The sequence below is a fragment of the Cetorhinus maximus genome, chromosome 10 (genome assembly GCF_964194155.1).
Source record: "Cetorhinus maximus chromosome 10, sCetMax3.hap1.1, whole genome shotgun sequence".
NCBI lineage: Eukaryota > Metazoa > Chordata > Chondrichthyes > Lamniformes > Cetorhinidae > Cetorhinus > Cetorhinus maximus.
In genome coordinates, this window is record NC_135888.1 from 127,563,344 (window position 1) to 127,589,031 (window position 25,688).

The 25,688-nt window shown below is 42.0% G+C and overlaps 1 protein-coding gene across 1 annotated transcript in view; it reads left to right on the plus strand.

The window, feature by feature from the left end:
• The first annotated feature begins 23,146 nt into the window (after positions 1–23,146).
• The window catches only part of LOC144685352 (uncharacterized), a 160,212-nt gene continuing 157,670 nt past the window's right edge, over positions 23,147–25,688 (plus strand). Inside the window, exon 1 of the mRNA XM_078549761.1 lies at positions 23,147–23,396. The gene's annotated coding sequence lies outside the window, so the exon portion shown is untranslated. The remainder of the gene's footprint in view (positions 23,397–25,688) is intronic.

Genomic DNA, 25,688 nt, shown 5'->3' on the forward strand with positions numbered 1-25,688 from the left:
TGGTCCCTTCCACCTTGTTCTCCCTGCAGGCCCTGCACCCCCTATGCCTGTGCCTCTCCTCCCACAGGTTTCTCCCTGCAATGCTGCCTGCTGACACATGGCCTCCTCTCCTTTCTACCCCTCTCTTCCTCCTCAGAGGAGGTCCCCCCAGCGGAGTGCACAATCCCAATCTGCTGAAATGCAGATGTCTCTGTCCCGTGCACTGAAGGCTGCACTCGGCACAAATGCTCCAAGAGAGTTGACAAAACAAAAGAGTCCTCAAAACAAAGCTAATGAAGCAAAAACTTCAGAAGAAACCATAATAAAAGGACTGAAATCTCAGCAATAAAGCAGCAGCAAACTCTCAGCTGGACTCCTGACAACTCACACAGGCAATGCTCTGCTCGCATTTTATCCCACACTTGGATGAGAAAAGTGAAAAAAACGAGTTGCTGCCTGCCCTTGTTGCCTGTGCAATGAACTCAAAATTGAAAGGACAACGTAAAATTCACTTCAATTGCACTTTTAATTGTCTTAAGTGGCCCATTAATTGTTGGTGGGCGTGCTTCTGTGTCCCGTGTGTGCCTGCCGACTGAAATATTGCACAAGTGCGCGGTGATGTCGGGACGGGTGCCCGATGTCTTCATGCGAGATTTAACGCTGTTCCAGTCGGGCGTGCTCCCGGTACTGGCACATAAAATTCGGGCCTCTGTGCCTGAATCATCAACAGTCTGACCTGTTTGTGGTTCAGCATGCGCGATGAGAATGTGCCAACAGTTCCTTCTTAGGATCTGTCTGTTTGACATCTCAACCACGAATGACAGTGGCTGTGTACACTTTCGCAGTCCCTTTCCTTGTACCATCTTTGTGCAGTGATCCGGTATGCACACACTTTAACCTACGTTCAACTGTGTCTCTCCGTTGCAATAGAATATCATGAGCTTCCGTCTGGATTGGGAATAGAAAGGACAGGAGAGAGGTATGGACTGCCTCAGAAACATCACAATTGATGAGTGAGGGTAGACCATCTCCCTGTGGTGTGGCACGAGGATTGAGCATGGCGATTTGAAAATCTTACTTGGTTGCATTGCACTTTATAAGTGATGCTTTGACTGCCTTGGTCCGTTCTGCAAACCCGCTGGACTGAGGGTAGTGCGGAAATGATGTGACGTTTTTCACACCGCGTTTTGTGCACATGACCTGGAAGGGATGTCCTGTGTTATGACCACAGCCGGTGCTAATTGCTGCGCAAACCAAATCCCAGAGGGAAAGGTGACTTATGGGCCATACCCTTTTTTGGTATTCTGAAAATGAGAAGACATTCTGATCTCAGCAGTAAAAGGTCCGTCACACTTTTGGGATTTTAAAGATTAAAAGTAAAAGTTTTATTAACAAGAATAAAAGAAAATTAAGCACACAATATTACAGTTGCACAATTAAGGTTAGTCTTACAAAACATTCCCCAAAAAGACTCTCCACTTGGTCAGACCCCCAAGTAAACACCTTCTAGGCAACACTCCCTAATAGATGTTTAACTATAAAAAAGTCCAGTAATATTACCCATGGCAAATTGCTGTAGCTTTAATAGCGGCATACCACATGCCCTCTCAACTTTCTCCCACTTTTCTGTGGAATCCAAACCTCAGAATAAAACTGCTTGTTGCAGCCAAAGACTTTTCTGGCTTGACTGGATGGCTGGTTCAAACACCACCTCCTCCCAGCCCAGAGCTGATAGCTCCCAACTCAGCTTCAGCTGCTACCAAAAGTTCAAACAGCTATATCTCCAACTGCAGCTCAACAGCTATCCTAAGCTCCCTGCAGTAACTCTAAAATACATTTTTCCCCTTTCATCTCAGGTTCCATTATGTTCACACCTCTTTGAAACTCAAATCCTTCCAAATATAAGATCTTTCATGTTTCCATCTTATCCCTGCTTTCGGGTCCATATAATAAAATATCCCCCCCTTATATTTATCTATGGAACTCCTGAAAGATGCAAACATGTTTCTTTCTAACCTCTGAGTCCCCTTTGATATTCAAACAAACTCTCAACTTATCTGAAAACGCAAATATTAGATCTAATGTAACATCTCTATCCTGTTCATGTTTTACGCCCCCTTGACAACCTGTCTCATATTAATCCCTGCCCAGCTGAATTAAATCACAACACATACACACACAGTCACACAGAGCCTTTTCCACAGAATAACACAATATTCCCCAAAAATATTGCTTAAAAAAATCCATATCTCACACCTCCCTCCTTGACAAAAAATGAACCATCATAATTCCAAAAAGATGGCTTCATTTTTCAACCCATTTCTTATTCCTTACCACATTTAAGTTTGCAAGCAAAACTATTATGCTATAGTGTACATGTGTTAAACATTAAAATGTATACAAATCTTTTGTAAAAATAGAGTTTATTCCAGACCATTCTCTATGTGCCAATATCCAAGTTCAATTGAATTTTAAATTCTTGACAATGCACCTGCTACAATCAAACTTTCCCATCCATCAACATGTATAATTTGTATATTGAATGATTGCAATAATAAACTCCACTGAAGCAGTCTTGCGTTCTTGGCCTGAAACTTTTCCAGAAAACTCAAAGGATAGTACATATAGTATAGTCTCTGAAGAATTGTTTGCAACATATACTTCAAAATGCTGCAAAGCTAACACCAACGTTCAAGTCTCTTTCTCTATAGTTGCATATTTCTTCTGGTGTACATTCAACTTTCATGGGAAATATCCTACCGGCTTCTCATTTCCCGTTCACCTTCTGGTAGCAACACAGCAACAACACCCACATCACTGGTAAAATCAGGTGCTGATAGAACAGATGTACTTGTACAACTTCCAAGCTGTCAAATGCATTCAGACACTCCAGCGTCCACTGGAATTTTCTGTTCTTTTTTAAGAATCCAGTCAGTGGAGCAACTGCACCGCTGAGGCTTGGCATTAATTTCCAATAAAATCCTAGAAATCTCAAAACTTCCTGTTTTGCTGTAGACACTGAGAATTCTACAATAACTTTTACTTTTGCATCTCGTGGGACCACTTGACCACATCCAACAGTGTGGCCGAAATATGTGACTTGCGGTTTTGCAAATTCACTTTTAGCCAAATTTACAACCAAATTGGCTTCCTGCAGTCGATCAAACAGTTCCTTTAAATGTTGTAAATCTTCCTCCCACATTTGACTGAATACTATTAAGTCATCAATATATACAGCACAATTGCTCCGCCCCTCAGCCACTTTGTTAGTCTCTGAAATGTCGCTGTTGCAATATTCATACCAAACGGCATTACTTTGCTTTGATATAGACTATCCAGTGTCACAAAAGCTGATGTCTCTTTTGCCCTTTCCGATAAGGGTGCTTGCCAATATCCACACACCAATTCAACCTTTGGTGATAAAAGTTGACTGCCCCAATTTCTCAATACAATCCTCCAACCATGAAATAGGATATGAATCTGCTTTTGTTACTGCGTTCACTTTTCAGCAATCAATACATAGTCTTTTGTGGTCCACACAGTTTCGACACCATTACAATGGGTGAACTCCATTTACTGTGACTGGGCCCTATGATGTCATTTTGTAGCCTGAATTGAACATATTTCACACTTGAGCTAATTTTCCTGGATTTACTTTGTATGGGCATTGCCTTATTAACTCTGACTCCCCCACATCAACATCATGTCTAGCATATATATATATATATATATATACAGTATATCATGGCAGCAATACTAACACTTTATCCCCAGCCACAGAACGATGAGCCTTTGCTCTCTAATCTGTCTTTACCTTCATTACTTGTTGAGGTATCTTTAAATATTTCCTAGCAAGCTCACACCTAATTACTTAATCTCTCTCTGAATTTCATCACAAAATCCAGGAGAGTTCCTTCAGAGCTTAGACCCACTAATTTCTCTGGAATCCGTTTAAGTGGCCCCCTTACTTCATGATCATAAATTAACTCAAAAGGACTGAAATAAAAGTAAAATACTGCGGATGCTGGAAATCTGAAACAAAAAGGACTGAACGCTGCTGACTCATTAGGGGCGTCTCTAATAGTAAACAACAAGAATGGAATCCCTCGATCCCAATTATGTGGATAGTCTTGATTATGTGCTCTAATGATAGTCTTTAAAGTCTGATGCCACCTTCCTAAGGCACCTTGTGATTCAGGGTGATAGGCTGACAACCTACATTGCTTTATTCCTGCGCTGTTCATTACTTCTTTAAACAGCTGTGACATGAAATTCAAACCCTGATCCGACTGTATTCCTTTTGGTAATCTATATCTAGTAAAGAATTGGGCTAACTCCTCCACAATCACCTTTGTTGTAATTTTCTTTAAAGGTATTGCTTCTGGAAATTTCATGGACACATTCATGATTGTCAGTAAGTACTGATTCCCACTTTTAGTCTAAGGGATACAATCAATCAGGGCCTTGTTAAAAGCTGCCTCAAATGCTAAAATTGGACTTAAAAGTGCAGGCTTAATGACTGCTTGAGGTTTTCCTATCTCCTGACATGTTTGACAGAATTTGACCACACCTTTGTGTAGTCCAGACCAATAGAAATGCTTCTGTATCTAAGTTTGAGTTTTCCTAATTCCCCAATGTCCAGCCATTGGAATTTCATGAGGCATCCTCAAAATTTCATTCCGGTACCCACATGTTATCGTAAAGGATGTGAGGCAACCCACCTCCACCACCCTCCCAGGCAGCGCATTCCAGACAGTCACCACCCTCTGGGTAAAAATGTTTTTCCGCACATCCCCCTTAAACCTCCTGTCCCTCACCTTGAACTTGTGGCCCTCGTGACTGACCCTTCAACTAAGGGGGGCAGCTGCTCCCTATCCACCCTGTCCATGCCCCTCATAATCTTAGAAGCCAAAAATAGGAACCTATTATTCTAGTGTTAACATTTTCAAATAGTTTATGATCACAACTATTCCCCTTGGAAATTAGTAACTTGCAATTGCCAGAAATTAATCTATTTGAAAAGTTGTTGGCTACAACATGACAAATAAAAATGACGACAGGTTGAACAGTGATACAGAATTTTGTGAAAATGAATGATTACGTTAAACTTCACAGCAAATCACAGATCAGGGAGGTAAAGAAAGAGACTGGATCAGCAGCTCTGGGTGGAGAACATTGTTCAGTCAGAGGCAGAGTCATAAGTTTAAGGTTTAAGGAGGTAACTTTACTGGTGAGGTTGGTCAGCCACAAGGAGATCCTGATAGAAATATGGTCACATTGTGGCCATGAGCTTTGGCTTCAGTGGCGTGAATCTACTTTACATTCAGATTTTCACAGCCTTAAAAATCTTCCACAAAACATTCTGTCAGTAACTCGAGCGAGTTTATAGTTCCAGGTTTGTTCCTTTCAATTACTTCCATTGAAGCCTTTGAGTGGAATTTTGCGATAGCCTGCCATTCCCAACGTTGGGGTGAATTCCAGGTCAGGAATTCGGATTTGGTTGTGGTGGGACATCGGACGCGATTTTCCTGGAGGCGGCCAATTTAGCAGCTGCCTGCAGGTACCTTGTCCAATTAGGAACAGCAGCCAGGTTCCAGTGTTCCAATCAGTGTGGGCTGTGGATAGGGAATTCAGCCATTCTGATAATGTGGGCAGTGCCAGGGCAAGAAGAGGAGTGGCAGTGATGCCCTGGAGGCACTTTCAATGGGAGAAAAGAGTAATTACAGCAAGGTAAGGATTAGTGGAGACATCGGTCCCCATTCAGTGGATGTGAGGGCATGCCCCTGCTATCCTGGGATAGCCCCACTTTGTGAATTACTGCTGAAAAATAATCTGAAACCCTCAACTGAGTCACAGGCCGGGGCTCCTGCTGCGATGCCAACTCTGATCCATTGTCAGATCCCTGATCCAGTGAGAAGCCCACCCATTCCAGGGACAATCTCTTTCCCCATGCAGATAACTGGTTCATGGCCACACTTCACTGGCACCATACTGCTGCCTGGCAGGTTGCCATCAAACCCATAGCCCACCTCCTGGAAAAACTCATGGAGGCAGGAATGCATTGAGGAGCCAACCCGATCTAGACCTTTCCTAATTTCCTCCCCAACACGTTCCAAAACCGCCTACGTAGGTCTGGGAAAATTCAGCCCTTTGCCGGTTACAGTGATCCCATTAACAATGAGTCAGTTTTGTGTGGGTCAAGTTCTGTTCTGTTGACCATTCTGTAAAAATGTCTTTTCGATTTCCACTTCATCCATCACTTAAGCCCAGTGTTTGTTCCTGAAGGATTTATTTAAATACATTTTTTGCCTTTTGTTAGATATCGAACAATAGGAATCCACCCAAGGTGACAGGAAATAAAGAAACTGTCCAGTTACAGACCCTGAACCCTGACACTGATTTGAGATCATCGAATGAATGACATAGCGCAGAAGGAGACCATTCAGCCCATCATGTCTGTGGCCAGTGATCAATCCAAGATCGGAAACTGAAGATTTGGTTTTATTTTGGATATATCCTGTGGTGATATTTTTATATAGCTAGATTAGTTTACATTGCAAATTGTCATTTCAGTGGTTCCCAGTCTCAGTATCTCTTATTTTACTTCACAAGCACTAACCTTCCAGGTTATTGTATGAAATTGCAATGGGTGGAAATTCGTTTGGAAGTTGTTCTGAATTCCTGATCCCCATTCCTGTCTGGTGAGGTTCCACACTGTCGTCATGTTTTTTATGACCATCGGGACTGATGTTGACCCTGTCATGTAGCTTTGGGTAATCCTTGAAGAGTTGCAATAAGGTTTTATGACTGTGCATCCCCAGTGCATGATCAGCTGGACTCTGCACAGGAGCTGAATGGAGCTGAGTTGCTGCAAATGAGAAGGAATGAACCTTGGTTCAGTAAATATGGGTGTCTCTCATTCATCTCCCAACACCTGAGCACACAATGAGGCAGCAGAACCTCAGGAGTAGGTTGTGTCCATGATCTCAAAGAAGGGATTGTTTATAACCAACCATAGCTAAAAGATTAACAACAAAATAATCATGATAATATCACCATGAATAAACAATGTGGAAAAGTAAATTTGCACATTCAAGTTGGAGTGAGTAAAGTTTTGTGGAAAATGTATTTGTTTATCATCAACAATCATTTAAAAACCCCAATAATCAACTGATTGTATTGATAGATTGTGATGATGAGATTGGTTCAGAATGGAATGGGAAAGTATTTCCTATAGTCATTGAATGACTCCTGCCGTCTGCCCAATCACAGACCTTACCCTTTGATCTTTCCCTATCTGGGAATGTTTGATCTGTTTGTAAAGAGAGCTCCAAACATTCTTTGCAAGGACCTAAAATTGTAAACTTTGAATGGAAATTAGCAAAATCATTAACCTGGATTTTCAATTCTTTTAGCTCATAATTTTTGAATTTTAACATTGAAAATTTGTGACTGTTCATATACCATATATACAAAGGTTTGTGTGTATCTATTTAGTGTAAATTCAAATAGAGACTGAAAAATCATTAGCAAGTTTTGTAAGTCTATTATTAAAAAGATCCCTTTAACAAAGATATATTTGGACAATTTTTGAAGTTTAATTGATTAGTATATGTCATGGTCGAAAAATTGAACTTTAATTTCTGGAGCTAATAAATGGTAAAGGAAAGACTGTACACAGTAAGAGAACAATAATAATGTTTTTAAGAATCTTTAATGATGAATTTAACTTCTGTAGTAAAAAAACTTTCAAAGGAATGATTGTTCTGAACAAAGGAATGATTCCAATGGTGTAGATATGTTTAATGTTGAATAAATATAATATAAAATTAATACACTCACTTCTGATTGAGGCACTGGGGGCTCGAGTCCTGGTCCAGGTACTTGACCACCACATCCAGGCTACTTCAATGCAACACTGAGTGAATGCTACATTGGCAAAAATGCTGCCTTTGGAATGTAAAGATAAACTGAGGCACTGCCCACCCTCTCAGCTTTCTAAGTTTACTATTTCGAAGAAAAACAAGGGAATTCTCCCTGATGGCCTGGCCAGCATTTACACCACAACCGCCTTCTATAAAATCAGATTGTCTGATCGTTATTCCATTGTTGTTGGTTGGACCTTGCTTTGTGTGAAATGCCTGCTGTGATTTATACATCAAAACAGTGACTCCATTTCACAACTAAAGCCACTTTGCTGTAAACCACTTTGGGACATCCAGAGGTCAAGAATGGTATTATATAAATACAAATCTTTATAATCTGAAATTCTTCTGAGACAGGAGTTTGGTGCTTTGATTTTTAATGTGCGCTGTTATGCGTGTTGCTGTGAATTGCTGTGCTAGTGAGCTGAAGTAGTGTTGGGGCCAAGAAATGAAGAGGCTGGATTTTATGATCAGCTGTAAGGCAATGCTCTCACTGCTGCCTGAGAAGAAAACTGCCTGGAAAGATCCGGAAATATCTGTGGCACAGACTTCCCCTTTCCTGAAGGCAGTTTCAAGCTGCAGCTGCGCCAAAGGGATTCTCGTGCATGCAGTGGCAGAGATACTCTGGAGTAGCACTGAATCATTGATAACAATGTCTGAAATCCCATGTTATTTTGCACACGTGCAGACTCCTGATTCAGATGCTCAGATTCCGTGAGGTACTGGCGGCCAATGCTGACAGTTTAGCTAATGTCACTGCCAAGCTGGGATAATTTGCTACTCTGAGTGGAATTTAATGCTGCTGCTGTGACTTTGGAGGCAGAAACCATATATTCCGGTGGGGGTGGTGGTGTATTGTGGGAACCCTGCTACCTTACTTTAATTCTAGGGTGGATAGTTTCGTGGACGGATGGCAACTGATGCAATTAATTCCCACTTAAGGACCTCACCCCACTGCCAATGGTATTTAATCAGCAGCGGGTGGTGGAGCTGCCACATGGGGAGCCTGTTCCTGTTCATCTCAGGTTTCATATTTTTACCCAGCTCCTCTAGTTTTATATCCATAATTCAACTTAAACAACTTGCTCATACCTAAATGTTCAGTCACTCCCATCAATGTAAACACTTGGATCAAGCCACATGTCCGCCTCAATCATTTAATGTAAAATGATCTCCATCTGTCACTCATAAAAGTTCGATATAACCAGAAGTGAACATTCACTACATTGTTCCTTCCTGTTTTAATGCAATTGTTGCCATTTTTAAACAGCTTCCACTTTCACTGTTAAATGGACATTTTTAAAATAAAAGCTGCAAAAATCTGACGACATGTCAAGATGTCTAAGCAAAAGACAGAGATGGAACAAATAGAGATAACTGTTTTTCTAGATATAAAGGCAGAAAATGCTGGAAAGTCTCAGCAGCTCCGGCAGCATCTGTGGAGAGAGAGAGACAGAGTTAATGTTCTGAACCCAATTGGACTCGAAGCGATAAGCTAATGGCCCGACCTTGATCATATGAAAGTGGCTGTGCCTGAACTCTCTCAGCTGCAGAGGAATGGTCAATTTATACAAGGTGTCCCTCATGCGTGCTGCTTCCCTCACCCACCACCCCCACCCTCCGGCACCCTAAATGTGCTTGTATGCTACCTCCAACCGCAGGGCAGCCATTCCCACCAGCCCCTCACCCCCACACCACAAAGTTGCCTCAACCACTGGGCAGCCTTTGCCTCTCCCCACCGTCCACCAATGCACTTCAACCTTGAAGGCCAACAGGCATCCCTTGCGAGCCCTTTGCAACGTTACTGTGCACTCAACTCCGAGTTCCTGAAGGAGACACCTGCAGAGATAATGGATGCACTGGCTTTAATTTTCCCAAAATTCCCAAGATTCTGCAAAGACCCCAGCTGATTGGAAGCTATGACACTGCTATTCAAGAAAGGAGGGAGAGAAAAACAGGGATATAGAAGTTAGTTATCCTGACATCAGTCATCTTGAAAGTCCTGGAATCTATTATTTAGAAAGTTTTAAAAATGCCCTTAGAAAAACAACATAATTAGAAGAAGTCAACATGGTTTTGTGAAAGGGAAATTCTGTTTGACAAATTTATTGGAGTTTATTTTATTCTTTCACAGAATGTGGGCATCACTGACTAGGCCAGCATTTGTTGCTCATCCCTAATTGACATTGAGAAGATGGTGGTGAGCCTGCTTCTTAAACCACAGCAGTCCATGTGGTGTAGGTGCAGCCAGAGGACTGTCAGGAAGGGAATTTCAGGATTTAGATCTAGTAACACTGAAGGAACTGCGTCAGCTGGGTAGGGTGGCAGGTGCACGAGGTGGTTAGTTGGGCCAGGTGAGTCCAGCGGCAGGTCAGTGGGTAGCGAAGTATTGCCAGGTTAGGGGATAGTCAGGTCGGCCTGCGAGGTAGTCAAGGAGTTGGGGATAATCAGCTCCTGGGTTCTGTTCAGGTAGAGTAGGGGGTGGTCATCTGGTGGTGGGGGCTACTCGGGGCAGTTTGTAAGTATTTGGAAAGATCGAGGGGCACTCCTGGAATCGGAGTGTGTTAGGGGATTTGGAGGGTGACAGAGGGATCGGGGGCATTCAGCGGGGTAAATGGGATAGTCACAGTGGGCGGGAACTGTGGGCTATGTGTCAGGGGCGGACAGGTGGGGCAGGATCAGTTGTATAGTTAGCCAGGTGCTAGGCTTCATTTTCACCCGTCTAACGTTTCCTGAGTAACTATCCGGGTAAGTAAATCGGAACTGTCCGAAGTCTCCGACTCTAACTCAGTGTTGGAGACATTTTCGGAGTTTCCCTGGGAGCAGGGGAATTTCCCATCAGGACATCACATTTCTTGGACAATACGTACAGTGTCCTTGCATTGCAACTTCATTGGATTGCATAGCGCAGCTTCCGGGTTACATCCAGTCTCTGCCGATCTGGAAATTGGACAATCTGGGTCTATATTTGAATATAACGGTTAGTCAAGGGTGATTTGGGTCCTTACAAATGGATGTGGGCAATAGTGTAAATGAAATAAGGAAATGGTAGACTTGCTGCATCAAGTCTTCACAGTAGAAAAATAGGGTAACAGATCTGACATTCGATGGAAACAAATAATAAATCAAGGATTGGAACTGAATAACATTAACAGAAGCAAGAATGCAGTATTAGAAATAACAATGGCACTAAAGGCTGACAAATCCCCAGCACCTGATGATTTCCACACTTGGGTTTTCGAGGAAAGATGTGGGGATTTTGCAAAAGCTTCAGCCATGATCTTCCAAAGATCTCGCGTTTCAAGAATTTCCCTTTCGGTTGGAAATCCTAAATGGAACTCTGTTATTTTTGAATGTGGAGAGAGAGAAAAACCATGAAATTGTAGATGTGTTTAACTTCAGTTATGGGGAAGTTATAGAAATCTATAATGAAGGAGAGAATGACTGGACATTTAGAGAAAGTTGTCCTGATTAAAGAGAATCTACAAGGATTTGTGAAAAGTCGGTCGTTTCCAACAAAACTGTGTTTTTTGAGTAAGTAACTAAATTGTGATTCAGGGAATATCTATGGGTTGTAAATTTTTCTTTCTACAAAACAGTTTGCAGAGTTTTGAACCATGGAACAAACAATACTAAATAAAGATTTCTGGAACATATAAATAAAAATACTTTTATTTAAACATCAGCTGATAAGCTTATAGAGATGCGAATCTTTATTCAAAGATCATGCTGACTTTTAGCAAAAATCCCATACATACGAATACCAATGAGTGGTGAGTTCAGCAGTGATTCGACATTGCTTTTTAACTAGCAACTGACCAAGTTACTTCCTTGACCACAGCAGTGAGTAGCTTTACAATTCACCTATTATACTTTTTCCTTGGACTGGGCTTGCATGTTAAACTGACAGGACCTTAGGTCCTGTAAAATTTCTGCTTAATACAAAATGTACAATAGTATGTTGAGTTCTTTGTCTAAAACCATGGAGTAAATGCCCACCCTCACACATAATTCACAAGCAATATGAGTTGTTTCACAGAGTCTGTCATCTACCTGAAGATGCCATATTGGACTCAAAATATTAACTCTGTTTTTCTCTCTCTCCAAAGATGCTGTCAGGCTTGCTGAGTTTTTCCAGGATTTTCTGTTCTTATTTCAGATTTACAGCATCTGCAGTCTCTGCATTTATCTCATGCACCTTATCAGGCTTAGGAATGTCTTGTACCAAGTACTCTTACCCAAAGACTTTCGTATTTGTGAGAAGCAGCTTGGAACATTCAGCAGGTTTTATTTTCCTTTGTAAAAGTTGTTTGGCCTTGCATTGTAGATAAAATTGGGTCATTTATAAAGTTTGCTCAGCTTACAGCAAAAATCTATATTCCTGTGGCAGTAATATATATCAACCTCTGGAAAGCATCAACATCTCCATAAGAGCCTGTAAGCCAAAGTAAAAGCTCATGGAATTAATGAAAAATGATTGCTTAGGCGATTGTTTTATAAATTTTTGCCCTTGAGATTTAAGTTCTTCCAAATGTGGCTATTTTGTTCCTGATTTACTGCCTCTGATCTTCTGTTATCTGGAGTTTGTTATCTGATTAACTGTGAGTTCTGCTAGTTGAGATCCTTCAGGGTGGCCAAGTTGTGCTATTAGTAATAGAGTTGACCTGCAGACACTTCTTGGGTGGAAACATTAATTTATTCACAATATACTCAGCAGCAACTACACGTGTGCTTTCAACTCCAACTCTATCTCTACACTGACTGCTGAGGTACCCGCACTACACTTCTGTTAGTTATCACCGACCATGTGCTCTTCCTTACAAGTGTTATTCTAAAAGGTACATTACACACTAAATAAATCCATTTTTACTATATTCCACACCCGCTAACTCAGCTATACATATTATATTTGCAAGTAGATATTTTCAAGTCAACTTAATATTATCACTGGGTCAGGAACTTACAAGTTCAGTCTTTCAGCTGCTTTCCTGGTATGTGTGGAATGTCGTAGCTCCACAATTTAAAATTCTTTGTCAGGTGCCTCCTTTTCTGGAGTTGGCTGAACATCAGATGCATCGGTGGGCACCTGCAGTTCTGTATCCTCAACTCTTACAGGAACATCAGATGTGTCAGCCCTGGGTTGATTGTCCTCGGCAGGAACGCAGACCCGGTCATGGTCACTGGTGGAAACGTATCTTCATGAGTTATCTCTCTTCCTTAAATGGTCGACATGTTTACAGATGATCTGGCCTTCCATTTCTACATGGTAAGATGGAGGTCCAGTCACTACACTTATTTCACGCGGTAATCTTTTTTGTCCTTCCCCAATGTTCTTCACGTATACCAGCTTTCCCACGGTAAATTCCCTCTCACGACTATTCAGCCATGTCTAAATTTCTGGATTCCTTTCTACCTCCCCTTCTAAATTCGGCATTATTAGGCTCAATCTCGTCCTGAGATGGTGTTTCAACAATAACTCCGCAGGTGTGGCACCTGTTGATGTGTGAGGGGTAGTCTTATAATGAAAAAGAAAGCGTGCTTCCTTGGTAGCCAAGGAATCACGAGTTAACTTTTTCATGCCTGTCTTGAACATTTGAACCGCCCCTTCGGACAGTCCATTTGAGGAAGGGTGATACGGTGCAGTTTTCACACATCAGTGACTCCGTTGAGGCTGATAAACCGCTGAAACTCAGCAGTCGTAAATGTTGTGCCGTTCTCAGAAACCATTATCTGGTAGTCCGTGAATGGCAAAACTCTGACGTAGTTTCTCAATTGTAGCACCTGACGCTGTTCACTTCACCTCTTATACGTCCAACCATTTTGAATGGGCATCGACAAGGAACAGAAATATTGTTCCCAGGAAAGGCCCAATGTTGTCAATGTGTAACCGCGCCCAGGGTCTACCTAGCCACTCTCATGGGTGTAACGGAGCTTTCACTGGCAACATTTGCAGTTGCTGACATTGAACACAGTGCTTTACTAAACTCTCTATTTCACAATCCATCCCAGGCCACCAGAAAAAGCTGCGTGCTATGGTCTTCATTCGGGAAATTCCTGGGTTTAAACTGTGTAGTTCAATTAAAAGTGGCTCCCCACCCTTTGGATGAACTATCTCTCATGCACCCCACAATAGGATGTCATCCTGATTGACTATTTCATGTCTTCTGTTGAAACATGGCTTCATTTCATCAGATACAGGCTCCTTTGACCAACCATGTTGCACTTGTTCTTGTATTTGAGATAGGACTAGGTCCCGACTTGTCCAGTCTCTGAACTGTCGAGCACATACCAGCAAGAAATCTAAGACATTTAACAGTAAAACAAGCTCCTGTGGAACTGGGAATTGCTCCTCATTTCCTTGTAAAGGCAAAAGACTAAGGGTATTGGCCCTTGCGATTTGATTGCCAGGCCTATGTTGGAAAGTGTTTTTGTACGCTGCCAGAATTAAGGTCCATCATTGTATTCTTGCTGAGGCTGTGGGTGGCATATCTTTTGCCTCACTAAACAAACCTAACCATGGTTTGTGTTTTGAAATGACTGTAAAATGCCGGCCATGTACGTACAGGTGAAATTTATTGACACCAAAGGTGATGGACAGCCCTTTTTCTATCTGTGAGTATCCCTTTTCCACTGTGGTGAGGGTGCTTGATACATAACCTGTTGGGTGTTTCTTGCCGTCATACATCCAATGTGATGCCACTGCTCCCACTCCATAGGGAGATGCATCACATGTCAGCACCAATTCTTTCGCCTGGTCATAATGCACTCATAGATTGGACAAGCGCAACAATTGCTTCACCTTTCTGAAATATTCTTTCTGGGGCACCTCTCAAGAGCAATGTTAGTTCTTTATGAGTGGGGATTGCAGTGGGCCAGCACAGTAGACAAATTGGGGAGAACCATCCTTAATAGTCAATCATTCCTAGGAATGATTTGAATTCTGAGGCGTTCTTTGGCGCAGGTGCCTGTCATATGACTCTCACTTTCACCTCAACCGGGTGGAGACCCTGTGAATCTACCCGGTGACCCAAATAGATTACCTCCCTTGGTAGCAACGTGTACTTTTCTTTCGAGCGCACACTTTAATCTCGCCCTTTTTTTGACTTCACTATTGGCCGGACTTCTCTCAGATGCAAGTTTAACTTGCCTAAACTCAATGGCCGAGTCTCCCAAAATTTCATTATCAGTCTGCTTCTTGGAAAATTCTCTGACTTTCTCTTCCAAAACCTCTTTGTCATCATTTAGCTGACTGTTCAACTCTTCCTTCTCCTTTTTTGTATTTGTTTGCTGCCTCCTGCAAAATTGAACATTGTTGTATCTTCTCTGCCAACACATTCTTCAGTTTGTTCAGAGAGGTGCTGAATTCTTTCTGTTTCTCTTCATACTTTTCCAGAGGTACAACCTTTGACCTGAGGGAATATTGTAGTGTGTGAAGTTCTTTTAACAGCTTTTCATTTTCCCTTCAAAGGTTGCTCACCTCATTTCGAACTCTGTCATCAAACAGGGTCTCTTTGAGTTGCTTCAGCTGTTCTTCCAGGTTTTGGTTTTGGACAGCCTGCATTTCTTCAGGTTGTTGAGTCCTTACACACTCCTTCGTCAAATCAGGAACACTTCCAGCTTCCTTTTGGAATCTCAGTGGCCAATCACGGTTGATTTCCCTTCGCTAATTTCGCCGTAGAGGGCTTGGTCTTCTGACTCTCAATACCAACACTGGTCGCATTGCCGATTGGATTCCGTAATTGACAGTTACACTGCTTATGCCTCTTACCTGCCTGTCTTGACCTGTGCAAGTTCTTAGTTTGGTGGCTGCTCACTCCAAACTTAACTGATGTTCACCATTATTCAAATATCTGAAAGTATGTTCCCTGATTTTTCATGTCCACTTCCATTTTAACAGATTTGCCATTTACTTTCACTGTAACAAATATTGGCTCTCTCTTTCCAACTTTCAGATTAAACAATGAGGAATTGTCAGAATTTGTTCTTTCAGGCTCTTCCACATTGTAGATTTCATTGGGCCTCTTCTTTTGTTTCCAAGCAGCTTGAATCTTTCCTTGCACTGCCTCATGATATGTCCATTTCTCTGACATTAGTAGCATTTGAATTTTTTAGACTGCCAATTGCTAAAAGACTTATTGTTTCCACCTCTATTAAAATTATTCTTTGATTTCGCTGCTCAGTTATTTTTCTTTATTCTACAGCTAGCGGGGACTGTTTCCGGCTTCTTAGCAGAGCCTTGCCTTTTTGCGCCACATTCGGCTGAGGTTTCCCATCCAATGTGGAAGACAATGCCATTTTGCATACCCTTTGTTGCTTGTGAATCTCTTAAAGTGCTTTCCATGGCTAGTGCTTTCTCTAGCACCTTCTTGAAATCTAAATTCATTTCGGACAAAAACCTTTTCTGAATAGCAGCTTCTTTCACACCCCACACTAAACGGTCTCTGAGCATATCGTTCAGAGTCGTAGTGAACTCACAACGTTCTGTTAGTAGCTTCAAATTTCCCAGATAGCATGCAATTGACTCACCTGGGGCTGTATTTCGCAAATTCAACCTAAACCTGTACATTGTGACTGCGGGCTTGGGTTGAAAATGCCCCTTCACTAGGTTCACCAATTGATCAAAATTCTTTGAATCTGGGGCACTAGATGCCTTCAAACTGTGAATCAAACTATAGGTTTTGTTCCCACAAATACTCAAGAGGATCAATTGCTTCTACTCTTCCCCTGTAATCTCGTTCACTTGATAAAAGAATGTAAGGTGTTCTATGTATTGAGACCAATCATCTCTGGCTGGTTCAAAAGGATCAATTCTCCCAAATTGTGGCATTTTGAGGGAGGATAACTTCTCCAATTCTAACGGAGATTGCTAATTACAATCACTGGGTGAGGTACAGTGCCAATTTCTTTCTAACTTGGTTTCTTCTGTTTAATCCTTTTTTATCCTTGTCACCAGTTTGTTGTCAGGTGGCCGAGTTGTATCATGGGTGATAGAGTTGATCTGCAGACACTTCTTGGGTGGACATATAAAGTTTATTTACAATATACTCTGTAGCAACTACATCTGTGCTTGCAGCTCCAACTCTATCTCTACACTGACTGCTGAGGTACCTGCACTACTCTCCTATTGGTTACTACAGATCATGTGATCTTCCTTACAAGTATTATTCTTACAGATACATTACACACTAAATAAAAGCATAATTACTATATTCCTCCCCTTCAACTCAGCTATACATGTAATATTAACAAGTACATATTTTTGAAGACAAAATAATATTTACGCTGGGTAAGGAACTTACATTTTCAGTCTTTCAGGTGGCTTCCTGGAACGTGTGGAACGTCGCAGCTCCACAACTTCAGATTCTTTGTCAGGTTATCTCCTTTCTGGTGCTGTATATATAAAATATATGTATAATATAAGTATATATAAAATAACATCCAAAATGTGACCCCTGTTCTACCGATCACAAAATATTTTGATATTGATAAGTTCCCACTTTGAGCTACAATGTGTTTTCTATTTTGTGCCAATTTCCTGTCTCAGCTTGAATGTGAACAGCTCTGATCATGTCACAATCCAGAGCTGCAAAGAGAGTGAAAGTGCCCGTTCTGTGGTTTCACAAGAGAAAACGTCAATGAATTAACTGTGCAGAGTATGGACTGAGAGTCTCAGTTTGTTGTCTATCTCTGTACTAGGAGCTTAGCTGCTCAGTTTCAGTGTTTCTGCAAGTCTCTTCCCACAAGGTAAGCAATCTAAATGTGATCATAATTCTTTTTAATGGATTGATTTAAATGTGGTTTGAGTAATTGAACACATTGCTCAAAGATCTGCTACATTCTGAATGTTTACTCTTTCAAATCAGCTCTTCTGCTGCACCCTGTTCCTCATCAGACTAAACAAGGACATCAAGTGAATGTTCATGTGGTTTCATCTTTTTCATAAAACTCCAAGGAGGTTTCTTACAACTGAATGACTTCCACCTGCCATTTTACACATTTTAATCTCTCCTGCTTGTTGCCTGGCCAATGTAATTTTTTGGCTATAACTAGTCTTGGTTTCTCTAGTTTGCCATGTGATGTTCTGGTTCTGTTTGAGGTTTTGATTGACCTTCAAACTTCTGTCGTCTATTCAATTCTTTTACTAATCCATGATGTCCAATTGAATTGAAAATGTCTCGTAGAAAAAAGAGAAGCTAAAGTCACAAATGCAATGTAACAGAACAGATGAATCATAATGGACAAACTTGATTGGTTGTCTTTAAATGGAAGTGGCAGCTACCCCTAATTTTAAGTCAGTTCCTCCAGTGAATATGATACAGGAAAAAGCAGAAACTCGAATTGACATAAGGATCTGTCAACCTGTTAGCTTCTAATTCAGCTTGGAAAGCACGGTAATGAAATCTTGCAGCTTCATATTGTCCAAGTTTCCCTTTCTCAGCACAGTTCTTGTGATGTGGTACAATGTAACTGTTCTTACAAACCACCCTCAGACCTACTGTGAGTAGCACCATATCAGATACATTATCCTTAAAGTATGCAGAATGGAAATATATAATCAGGAGGATTTGTCTGTTTAAAATGTTGGAAAATAATGTAATTGATGGGCTTGTTTCATGGTTCCTGAGCCTGGTCACGTGACTAACCCAAAGTAGTAGATGATTATCTTCCTGTCACAGTTTTAGATGAACCACATTGGGGTCTTAGGCACAATGTTGAAGGGTGTGGCTGTGGTTCATCTAAAACTGTGATACCAAGAATACCATTTACTTCATTGTGCTGCTCACATGATCAAAGTCAGGGCAATTAGACAAACAAATGACAATTTTGTCCAACATTTGCAGATCTGGAAATAAATAATCTAACTTGTGTTCTAGAGTTGGTTTGATATATTTCATTTGTAATTTCACATTTAAAAATCACTTGTCACACATTTCAGTTGAATTGTTCAAAATATGAAATGTTGGTCTGGACTCGTTTGTGGCCCTTTCCGATCAGAGTCAGAAGATTGTGAATCCGACTCCAGGGGTCTGGATATCTAATCTCAACTGATTCTTCAGTCCATTCTGATGAAAGGTCATCTTGACCTCAAACGTAAACTCTCTTTCTCTCCACAGATGCTGCCTGACCTGCTGAGAATGTCCAGTAGTTCTTGTTTTCATTTCAGATTTCCAGCAGCCACAGTATTTTGCTTTTGTGTATTTGATTTTTCATTTTTTTTGGAGGTGTCATCATTTGAACGAGATGTTAATCTGATGCACTGTGGCTGCATGCTTCACAGAAGGCCAGGTTAGTGTGAGGCTAGTCCCATTCAAAGTTATTTGGCCCTTCTTAAAGGGGAGGTGTATTCTAACTGCTGCAGGTGCTAGACTTGGATGGGAGAGACATTTTTCAGCAAGAAGAAACCAAAGGATTGGGACAATAAGGTGGGGAGTGGACTCCTGGGTTCTCAGATACAGCGCGAGATGCCTTAATGCAGGAGTTGGCATGGGGGGGTGAAGAAGCCTTCCCAATCAGCACTTAGAAGGTAATTGGAGCAGATAGCGTCAGAGGTCAATACCAGGTTTCTGGCCCTGAGGATCTGGACATAGTGGCAGAAAAGGTTCAATGAACTCACACAAGTGTCATAGAGTCATAGAGGCAAAAAGGTCTACAGATGGCCCTGAGGCCCATCGAGTCTGTGCCGGTCAAACAAGTACCTAACCATTCCAATCCCATTTTCCAGTACTCTACCCATAGCCTTGTATGCCATTGCATTGTAAGTGCATATCCAAATATTCCTTAAATGTTCTATGAGTATCTGCCTCTACCACACTTGCAGGCAGAGAGTTCCCTATCTATGACACTCATAATTTTATACACCTCAATCATGTCCCCTCTCTATCTCCTCTGCTCCAGGGAAAATAACCAAGGCTCCATAGGCAGCACCTTCTGAACCCACGACTGCTACCACCTAGAAGGACAAGAGCAGCAGATACATGGGAACACAAATATATCACCTTGCCTTCATTGTTGCTGGGTCAAAATCCTGGAGGTCCCCCCCTCTCAGTACTGTGGGTGTACATTCATCACATGGGCTGCAGCGGTTCAAGAAGGTAGCTCACCATCACCTTTTCAATGACAATTAGGGATGGGCAATAAGTGCTGGCCTTGCCATCGATGCCCACACCCTATGAATGGGTATATTTTGGAAATACTCAGCAGATTTTGAAGTTGTGGAAAAGAAACAGTTAACATTTCAAATCAATGAACAAGAAAATGAGAGAGATTTAACAGATATTAACCATGTACAGTGGCAGGTGTTACCAATATGGCATTTTTAAGATTGTTATGTTTTGGGATTATGGGCGGAATTGTCCCAGATTTGCACTAAGTGCGGGGATAAAGGATGTGTTACCTCCCAGCTGCAATGGCGGCTTTTCACGCTGCATTGTCCGCTTCCCGACTCATTAATTATGCAGCCACAGGAAACATGCTGTCTCGCTGGTGGGCAGCCTCTGAATCACCCTCTAAGCCATTACCTCACCATTTCCTCATATCGAGCGCCATATCTAAACTGCAGGTGGGCACACAGTTTTCAATGCTTGCAGCCCAGGACTGCTCCAGTAAATACATAGCCCTGAAAGCCAAGACAAATTCAGTGACCCATCACTGGAATGCCTTTCAGAGGCCGGCCGTGATGACCTCCATCCCCGTTCTGGCCACAGGAGGTTCAGCAATCGGACTGCTCCAGCTTGGGAGATGGTGGCAGTGGTGGTCAATGACAATACTGCACAGAAGAGGTTTCTTCCACTTCAGAAAGAGGATGAATGATCTCATCTGCACCGCCAGGGTATGGCAACAATCTCATCATTCTAAACTCAGGCACTCACAAGGCCATCATACATTCACTGGCATCTCACTCACTGCCAGCTCAAGGAACGTCACAACTCACTCTCTCACACACACCCTCACATCTCCATCTGGCCTCATCTCCTCTGGAGGCTGCCTCTTCAGGCCTCAACATCGTGAGGCCTCTTGCATAGATCAGCATGTGCCCCCGCGACACACCCTGGGAAACCCACTTTCCCCAGTCCAGCCCTTGGCCGGCAGCCTCTTCCCTTACCTGAGGCCTCTTCTCCCCCTTCCCCAGACAAGCCCCAGCCCTGCAGGCTGCAGTTTTTTTTGATTTGTTCATGGGATGTGGGCATCACTGGCCGGGCCAGCATTTATTACCCATCCCTAGCTGCCGTTGTTCAGAGGGCATTTAAGAGTCAACCGCATTGCTGTGGGTCTGGAGTCACATGTAGGCCAGGCCATGTAAGGATGGCAGATTTTCTTCCCTAAAGGACATTGAAAAGCCATTCCCGTAGAGACCTGCCTGTGAACCCTCCTAACAATGATGTGGTGCAGCCTGGGAACCCTGGCGCTGATGACTGTGAGTGCTGCCTGAAGCGCGGGAGGCAAACAGACTTCGAATTCCCGAGTGAAACAAGTCAGCGTGCAATCACATCGACGTGCCCGGATGATCCAGCATGGGGGATGATTCCGGCTGGCAGGGATTATAATTACAGACAGATGTATTAAAATAACATTCCTGATGTCTGGCAGTGGGAAACGCGGAGTGCCATTGACAGGTGGAGGAGGTGATCGCAAACTGGCTACACGATGTCATGAAGCTGATTTTTGGCCTTCCTGCCATATTGTCTACTCACGTCTGCCATGATGCACAACACCAACATGGACAGGAAATTCCAGCCTTTGTCTTGAATTTTGGGTAAAATGAAGGAGGGTCGTGTGACCTGTTCTGAATTCTGCTCACAAAAAATTTGGGCAGTGTGGCTGTTAATTATTAATGAGGGGCCCCTTTACTGGGAAGATGATGTAAAATGTTCACAGTTGTAGACAATGGACAGAAGCACCTGTGCCTACAGTGAATAGTCTCCAAAGACCCAGGAAGGTGTTAAGAATGTCAGGTTTTAGCACTTCTAGCTGGATACAAAGATTCACGTTGCCATGGAGATGGGCTTTGAGAGGGGAAGGACACATTGCAAGGAACTATGGGATTGAATTAAAAATTCTCCCAAAAGATATCCCTGAATTTCACAGAAATATCAGTCTACAGGGTCCTAGATACAGAGAGAAGGAGCAGATGGAGGCACAAGCCCCTATGGTTCACTCTGCAGGAACATGGGTGGGAGCTTGCACTCAAATTGAAAAGATCAAATTCATGAGGATTTAAAAATGAGGCTGGAAGATGCGCCTAGTTCAAACTAAAAGGAGAATTTCCAGGAAAGATCTGATCGAGAAAGACTGTTCTGGGGTTAAATGTTATTGGGCTGGGAAAAGGAAAGAATGAAAGTAAAACCTCTGGAACCAAGAATCACTTTGAACTGTCTGGCAGAATTCAAATTCCTATTAAGGAATAGTGGACAGTATAACCGTGGAGTGGGATTTTCAGTTATGTTAAAAGTAAAAAGGGAAGCTAAAAGTAAAAAGTCCTGTTTCGATCATAAGCTGCCTACTGAAATAATGGTTAGTGTATTTTACTAATAGTTCTTTTGTTACAGTTAAAGTCTTAAAAGTTGAAATTTGTCAGGTTATCCTGTCAGCTATTGACTGAAAGCTCACATTTGTTTTTAAAAGTTATCGCCTTCTACAGAGATTGTAAAACAGGAAAGGAGAGATAGGGGAAAAGAACATAACAGGAATTCTGTGATAGGGTGAAAAGCAAGAGAGAGTAAATGAAAACAGGGGTGATGGTGGAAGACAAAAGGATATGGAAATAGGACAAGTAAAGAAAGAAAAGATGGGTCAGGATGAGTTGTAAATGGGAAAAGCAAAATTAGCACCAACATCCATCAATGGAGCAGCAGTGAATATGAAAATGCTACTTGCTGTTATCCATAATCTTATATAAAATTCATCAGTTTTCTGATCAGTTTAATTTAACTTTGTATAAGTGAAAATTATGGTGAAGTATTTTGCAACTGTAATATTGCCCATTCGTCCTATAATAAGAACATTACATATATTTTCTTTTTTCACTTAAATTATTTTATTTTTAAGCAGACTTCTTTGTGGATCATGGATACAGGATGGGTTCAAGATGCATCACATCTTACTCCGAATAGATTAATTGCACAGTTTAAGATTTTAAAAAATGACTTCTGCTACAATCATCACAGGAAGTGGTGGAGTACTTTACTGAAAATGTTGATTGTACATTTTATAGTTCCCAGTTCCCAGTGAGGCAATAATTTCACAATGTGTTTTACCTCATTTCTTCTTCACCATATCTGGAATGTTAAACATATTCAAAAAATGTTATTCAGTTTTACTTCAGGTGGTTCTATATTACATATAATATATATTATCTCTATATCAAAATGTATATTTCTTACAGGGAAAGAGGCTGAATCTGTGAAATGAGTCTACAATTTACCTGCAGCAGAACATCAGGTGTTTTGATCTTAAGTTTCTTTGTATTTCCACTTCAGACTGTTCTCACACAAAGTAAGTGATTTTTTTCCTCTGTCAGGCACAAACACTCTTGTTTTACTTTATTATAGTGATCAATGAAATGACTTACCCACTGTTCAGGAAAGGGTCGGGGGTGGGGGTGTGCTTCATTCCCATTTCTCAGCCCCTTTTAATAAGATTCAGGGGTTTGCTTTTCAAATTCCAACAACTGAACAACTTAATAAAATGAAAATTGCTAACCAATTTCTCATTGTTCTTCAACTCCATTTCCCAATCTAACAATTACTCTGTCCATCTGTCTATCCATCCAATCTTGGACGCAGCAAGGGGTGACTGAATAGAGTTCGTTAACATTATAAAGGTGCTTGATAGGGTTAAAGATGTTTCCACTTGAGGTTGAGCCAAAATGGCCCATTTATATACACCAAATTCTATATAATTCTAGTTTAGTGTCCAAACTAATTTATTATAAATACAGTGTGCATAGAGCCGTGGTGCTTTAGTAATCTCAATGAGAGTTGCTGTCCTACCATGAGACACATGAGAGTTATTGCTTTTGATAAGTACCCTTATGAAAATGTAAATAAAATAATCGTTACAATGAGGATTTTACTGTTATTCTTGTGTATCCAATATTACTTATCTGCTATCCATGAAACAAAGGTGCACAATGATTCAAAGTTGAAATACAGGGAATGGTATTGAAGAACGAGTGACTGATCATGTGACCAGTGTCACCAGGGGCCACCTGGAAGATTCAGAATACATGAAGTATCACCTTCACAGATAAGGCAAAGCACCCAGATGAAAGTCAGCTTCAAGGCCTGAATCTTCTGGTCAACGTGCAGGGGTGGGCCCCCTCGCCGACGTGTAAAATGTTGTGCGGAGATGTCAGGCGTGCGTCCCGACGCCACCACGCGTCATTCCGATCCTCAGTTCAGCGGGTGCGCACCAGAGTTGGCTGCACACCCACCAAACTGCCAAAGGCCTATTAAGGCCATTAATCAACTCATTAGACCATAAGACCATAAGACATAGGAGCAGAAATTAGGCCATTCGGCCCATTGAGTCTGCTCCGCCATTCCCGCCTTCTCCCCGTAACCTTTGATCCCCTTACCAATAAAGAACCTATCTATCTCGGTCTTAAATACACTCAATGACCTGGCCTCCACAGCCTTCTGTGACAATGAATTTCATAGATTCACCACTCTCTGGCTAAAGAGGTTTCTCCTCATCTCTGTTCTAAAAGGTCTTCCCTTTACTCTGAGGCTGTGCCCTCGGGTCCTAGTCTCTCCTACTAATGGAAACATCTTCCCCACGTCCACTCTATCCAGGCCTTTTAGTATTCTGTAAGTTTCAATCAGATCCCCCCTCATCCTTCTAAACTCCATCGAGTATAGACCCAGAGTCCTCAAACTTTCCTCATATGTTAAGCCTTTCATTCCTGGGATCGTTCTCGTGAACCTCCTCTGGACCCTCTCCAGGGCCAGCACATCCTTCCTGAGATACGGGGCCCAAGATTGCTCACAATATTCTAAATGTGGTCTGACCAGAGCCTTATAAATCCTCAGCAGCAAATCCCTGCTTTTATATTCTAGTCCTCTCGAAATAAATGCCAACATTGCATTTGCCTTCCTAACTACCGACTCAACCTGCAAGTTAACCTTAAGAGAATCCTGGACTAGGACTCCCAAGTCCCTTTGCACTCCAGATTTCTGAATTCTCTCCCCATTTAGAAAATAGTCTATGCCTATATTCTTCCTACCAAAGTGCATGACCTCACACTTGCCCACGTTGTATTCCATCTGCCACTTCTTTGCCCATTCTCCTAATCTGTCCAAATCCTTCTGCAGCCTCCCCGCCTCCTCAATACTACCTGTCCCTCCACCTATCTTTGTATCATCTGCAAACTTAGCCAGGATGCCCTCAGTTCCTTCATCTAGATCATTAATGTATAAAGTGAAAAGTTGTGCTCCCAACACTGACCCCTCCACAACTCCACTAGTCACCGGCCACAAACCTGAGAACGACCCCCTTATCCCTACTCTCTGCCTCCAGCCAGACAGCCAATCTTCTATCCATGCTAGTACCTTGCCTATAACACCATGGGCTCTTATCTTACTGATGCCTGTGTGGCACCTTGTCAATGGCCTTCTGGAATTCCAAGTAGATAACTTCCATTGGCTCTCCTTTGTCTAACCTACTCGTTACCTCCTCAAAGAATTCTAACAGATTTGTCAGGCATGACCTCCCCTTGATGAAACCATGCTGACTTTGCCCTATTTTACCATGCACTTCCAAGTATTCTGAAATCTCATCCTTAAT